The sequence below is a fragment of the Bos indicus x Bos taurus genome, chromosome 29 (genome assembly GCF_003369695.1).
Source record: "Bos indicus x Bos taurus breed Angus x Brahman F1 hybrid chromosome 29, Bos_hybrid_MaternalHap_v2.0, whole genome shotgun sequence".
NCBI lineage: Eukaryota > Metazoa > Chordata > Mammalia > Artiodactyla > Bovidae > Bos > Bos indicus x Bos taurus.
The window spans coordinates 12340601-12346633 of NC_040104.1; positions in this window are offsets into that span (position 1 = coordinate 12340601).

Below are 6033 nucleotides of genomic sequence, written 5' to 3' on the forward strand. Positions count from 1 at the left end.
CTGCTCAAGAAATTTAGAGGTAGGGAAGGATCATTTCATGCAAAGATGGGCCAAATAAAAGACAGAAATGGCATGGAAATAAAAGAAGCAGAATATATTAAGAAGAAGTTGAAAGAATATATAGAAGAACTATAAAAAAGGATATTAATGACCCAGATAACCATGATGGCGTGATCACTCACATAGAGCTAGACATCCTGAAATGTGAAGTCAAGAGGGCCTTAAGAAGCATCACTACTAGTAAAGCTAGTGGAGCTGATGGAACTGTAATTGAGCTATTTCAAACCCTAAAAGATGATGCTGTTAAGGTGTTGCACTTAATATGCTAGCCAATTTGGAAAACTCAGCAGTGGCAATCCCAAAGAAAGGCTATTTCAAAGAATGTTCAATTACCACACAGTTGCACTCATATCACATACTACCAAAGTAATTTCTCCAAGCAAGTCTTCAACAGTACATGAACTGTGAATTTCCATATGTTCAAGCTGGAATTAGAAAAGGCAGAGGAACCAGAGACCAAATTGCCATCATTCTTTGGATCATAGAAAAAGCAAGAGAATTCCAGAAATATACCTACTTCTGCTTTATTGACCATTCAAAAACCTTTGACAGTATGGATAACAACAAACTGTGAAAAACTTACTGAGATTGGAATACCAGACCATCTTACCTGCCTTGTGAGAAATCTGTATGCACGTCAAGAAGTAACAGTTAGAGCTGAACATGGAACAGCAGACTGGTTCCAAATCAGGAAAGGAGTAATTAAAGGCTGTATACTGTCACCCTGCTTATTTAAATTATATGCTGATCACATCCTGCAAAATGTCCAACTGGATGAAGCACAAACTGGAATCATTGTTGCTGGGAGAAATATCAATAACCTCAGATATGCAGATGACACCACCCTCGTGGCAGAACATGAAGAGATACTAAAGAGCCTCTTGATGAAAGTGAAAGAGGAGAGTGAAACATCTGGCTTAAACTCCACATTCACAAAATGAAGATCATGGCATTTGGTCCCGTCACTTCATGGCAAATAGACAGGGAAACAACGGAAACAGTGAGAGACTTTATTTTTGGGAGCTCCAAAACCACTGCAAATGATGACTGCAGCCATGAAATTAAAAGATGCTTGCTTGTTTGAAGAAAATCTATGACAAGCCTAGCAGCATTTTTAAAAGCAGAGACATTACTTTGTTAAAAAAGTTCAGTATAAACAAAGCTATGATTTTTTCCCCAGTTGTCATATATGGATGTGACAGTTGTAGCATAAAGAATGGTGAGAAATGAAGAACTGAAGGTTTTGAACTGTGGTGTTGGACAAGAATCTTGAGTGTCCCTTGGACTACAAGGAGATCCACCCAGTCATGCTAAAGGAAATGAATCCTAAATATTAATTGGAAGGACCGATGCTGAAGCTGAAACTCCAATACTTTAGCCAACTGATGTGAAGAACTTACTCATTAGAAAAGGCCCTATTACTGGGAAAGACTGAAGGCAGCAGTAAAAGAGGATGACAGAGAGTGAGATGGTTGGATGGCATCACTGACTCGATGACATGAGTTTGAGCAAGATCAAGGAGTTGGTGAAGGACAGAGAAGCCTGGCGTGCTGCAGTCCATGGGGTTGCAAAGAGTCAGACATGACTGAGTGACTGAACTGAGCTGAACATACCCCATAGCAAATGCTAGTTGTAATTGTCAAGTTTCTCCAGCAAGACAGGGCTCCCCAAAGCCCCAACACATATCCCTAGTTAGTCTGCACCCATGCACAGAAGTCACTGCCTAGCATTCACAAGGCATTCAGTGAGTTTTGATTTCAGGGGGACCTCCATTTTTGTAGACATAGAGGAGCAAAGGACACATTTATTCTCCTGTCATAAACAACTTGAAAGTAGAAGACATAAATGAAAGAGCAGTTTTTTACATCAAATGTCAGACAGCAGAAAGTGGATTCCTGAAGCAGGGAGCAAGCAAGGTGAGTTCTACAATTGCCCCAACTCTAGAAATAGTTTCCAACACATACATGGATGGGCTATCTGAGCAGAGACAAACGGTCTCCACAAGAAGAGAGATTTGAGACTCTAGATAGTTAGAGTTCATAGGAGAGAGTTACACACAGAGAACTGTGCGAGTGTACAGTGATACCCTTCCAGTTTTCAGCAGAGAGTTGATAGTACTTGTCAGGATTATAGGGAACAATACTTGAGTCTCAAATTGTGCCAAGTCTAATGGTGTCCCCAGTCACCAGCATGGAAATTACTCATAATTCACATGATGTCAGTATAGTCCTGAAGAAAATATTGCTTTACTAGTGGGGAACACTAAACATGGTCTAAAGGCTGGTATTGTATCAGCTAAAAAACCTGAACAGCAAGCCTTCAAAAAATACCATTGTTCCCAAGAAATTAACAGTGTTTGCAAACAGTGCCAGGAATAGTTTATAAAAATTAAGAATATCCAGCATCCAAAGGGAAAAAATTTCCTTATCTAATATCCATTTAAAATTTCCATATGAATTGTGAAAATATTTGTCCTAGGTAAATAAAAATATTGTAAAGTAATTATCCTCTAATTAAGGTAAATACATAAATTTCAAAAGAAAAAAAATTTCCAATGTGTAAAGAAGCAAGAAAATGTCCATAATGAGGGAAAAATCAATTAGTAAAAACACAGTTAAAATATACATCACACAAATAGCAGGAAGGACATTAAAATGCTTCCTAGAATAATAATCTTTACATTCATGAAGCTGAAGAATACTGAGTATGTTAAATAGAGACATGGAAAATAGGAATGAAAAGACTGGGAAAAATTAATTGTGCATCACAGAAATTTGAAACAACTTTAAGAATACTGAAATATATGTAAATGGAATCCCACAGGAAGTGAGAATAGAGAAAAAAACTTCATAATTACTGGCTGACAATGTTCCAGATATGATGAAAGCTTTAAACCCATTAACACAGAAGTTCAATTAATTCAAAGACAAGAAATAGGACAACTATTCAAAGGTGCATGATAAGTCATTGTTTAAAACAATCAACCAAAGAAATGTAACCAGAATGAAAAGCAGACACAGTAGAACAAAAAATGGGAAAGAGAGCAGATTAGGCATATGAAACAATGTTAGCCAGAGGACACTGGCACCACATCTTAAAATGCTGAGAGAAATATAATTGACTCAGAATTCTATACCCAAGAAAAATACATATTAAAAACAAGATAAAATACTTTCTCAGACTTGAACAACTATGAGACTGCATCACCACCAACAGGCCAATGTAAAAAGAAATGGTTTTTAAAAGTCTCAAATGTGAGATCTCCATAATTCTAGCCATATCAGTCTTTCAAAAGATCTTGATCAGGAGAAACTAATATTAAAGTAGAAATAGTCATTGTGTTTGTAAACACTTCTAGAAACTATTGCTAACTCCTTCAGTACTGGATCTTGCAATGCTGGTGGACTAGATGGAGAAGTGATGTGAACAGAAATAAGGAAGGGGAGACAGGTAGGTCAGAATGTGAGATAACAAAGACAAGATATTTAGAAGCTGAAGAATTGAGAGAGATTTGGGACCTGAGTTGGAAAAGCAGTTTTCAAAGCAAATTGCATCATGTGGTATGTATAATCCTCACTTCAGTCCTTAGAAGATCTCTACTGACCAGTCTGCCTCTTTTTTCTGGAGCACAGTTCAGGTCCATATAGTTGTTTCTCATTGCTGTTCCTTCCACACTGTGCCCAGCCTAATCCATTCAGAAAATTCAGCATAATCCATTCAGAAAAGGTTTGTTCTTTAAGGCAGGTGCTGCAGGCTACCTACAAAATGATCTAGTCTCTGCTTCTCTTTCAAAACTGAAAATAGTTTGTTATATAGCCATGAGCCCAATAGCTGTTGCTGCTGCTGCTAAGTCACTTCAGTCGTGTCCGACTCTTTGCAACTCCATAGAAGGCAGCCCACCAGGCTCCCCCATCCTTGGGATTCTCCAGGCAAGAACACTGGAGTGGGTTGCCATTTCCTTCTCCAACGGGTGAAAGTGAAGTCACTCAGTTGTGTCCAACTCTTAGCAACCCCATGGACTACAGCCCTTCAGGCTCCTCCATCCATGGGATTTTCCAGGCAGGAGTGCTGGAATAGCGTGCCATTGCCTCAGGACTGCATTTCCTGCACACCTGTGGTCTTAGTCATGACTGGTGACTGAGATGTAAGCAGATCTGTAAGAGGGATTTCTTGGAAGACTGCTTTCAAGGAGCTGATTTAGCAGAGAGATGGGACTCTTCCCTTACCTACTTTCATCCTAACTGTTGTCTGGATTTCAGTTGTGATGGTGGAACTCTTGCAGTTGTATTTGACAATCATGTAACTTTGGAAATGGATACCACCAAAGCTCTGGCTGACCCACCTCCAGCTTTGTTCCAGTGGGAGAGAAAAATCAAGTTTATCTTGCTAAAGTTATAGTTGTATTAGATGTTTGCAATATGCATCCAAACTTAATCCTGATACTGCTATGTGTTTAATATAATATAGTCTTATTATTTTGTTGGGTTTGGTGAATATATTTATGTTTTACATTTCTTTATTTTTTTTATTTTATAAATTGATTCATCAACCATTATACCTAAATTGTATAAATGCAAAATTATGATTATAAGCATGTTTTCCTTTAGATTTTGTATTTTTATACTTTCTTATCTTCTTTCCTTTCTTGTTTTCTCCATACTTTACAGCCTGGACCATGTCCTCTCTTATAACCTCATCCACATCCATATTTGCAGGCCAAAACAGACCGAGAGCTGTGTGCGGAGAACCAAAGAAGAATGAATACGGGGGATATGAATGAAGGGTGGTGACCCTTGTTACTTATCATGAATGTTCTGAAATGGGATCACATTCCTCTGCCCTTCTGTGTGCCCACCACCCGCAGTTTTGCCATGAACATGGAAGATACTTCCGCCAGTGGAATTTGAATAGAGGTGATATGTCACTTCCAAATGGAACTATTATTTCTGTCACACTAGCTGGAATGCAGATGTAATGACAGGAGCTGGAACAGGCATGTTAGACCAGAGGTAAGTAGCACAGGCGGAAGATGTGACAATAAAGAAGTGGGCCCTCATCTCTGTGGAGAGACCTGCACTAACATATGAAAGACAATTGGAATTGTATTGTATTTAAGATAATGTTATTTAGGGTTTGATACAGTCATTGAACCTGTAATCTAACACTCATAATAGAATAACTGACCTTTGTGTTAGCTTTGTCTTAACATCAGGGTCTGAATGAGACAATATCTGACATGTACTTAGAAGTGAGTCAAGTGACAGCCCTGCCCTCTGGAAGCTGTGCTCTAGTGTGGGATTCAGAAACTGAATCAAGAACAAAGCCACATGGCAGGACAGCTTCAAGATTCTGTATTAACCCTTGGGAGGGGAACCTCAATCAGTCCTGATCTCAGGAGGTTGCTTGAAGTAGGGACAATCCTCTATCTTTCTCCTCATAAATAAGCCATGGTGCCAAGTTTCATATAAAAGTGACTTATTTCAAATTCCTTCCAAAGTGCTTTCCCTTTTGATCCAGTGCTTAAGATATGTGCTAGAGACCTGGATTGGGAAGGCTGCAAATGCCCCAGGGGAACTAAGCTGGTGGGCCACAACTACTGAGCCTGAGTGCCCTAGAACCTGTGATCTACATTAAGAGAAGCACAGGATTGAAAAGTCAGTGCACTGCCATAACAGAGCAGCCCCCACTTGCTGCAAAAATTAAAAAAAGAAAAATTCTCCCAGAGAAAACAGTGAGGGCTAAGTGAAAGCAGAACACGAAAAAGGATGAAACCTGTCTGGGTATGATATCATGCAAGGCATGCAAAGGGAAGATACAGCCTGTTTTCACAGGGAATGTGGGATATAAGTTGTGCCTCAAACCAAGGCTAGGGAGCTGGGATTTCACTCTCCCACTAGCGCCTCCTTCTCATCCTTCAACTAACACCCAGCTGGTGTCTCCAAGCCTTTGTATTAGATCCTTCAAAGACAAATG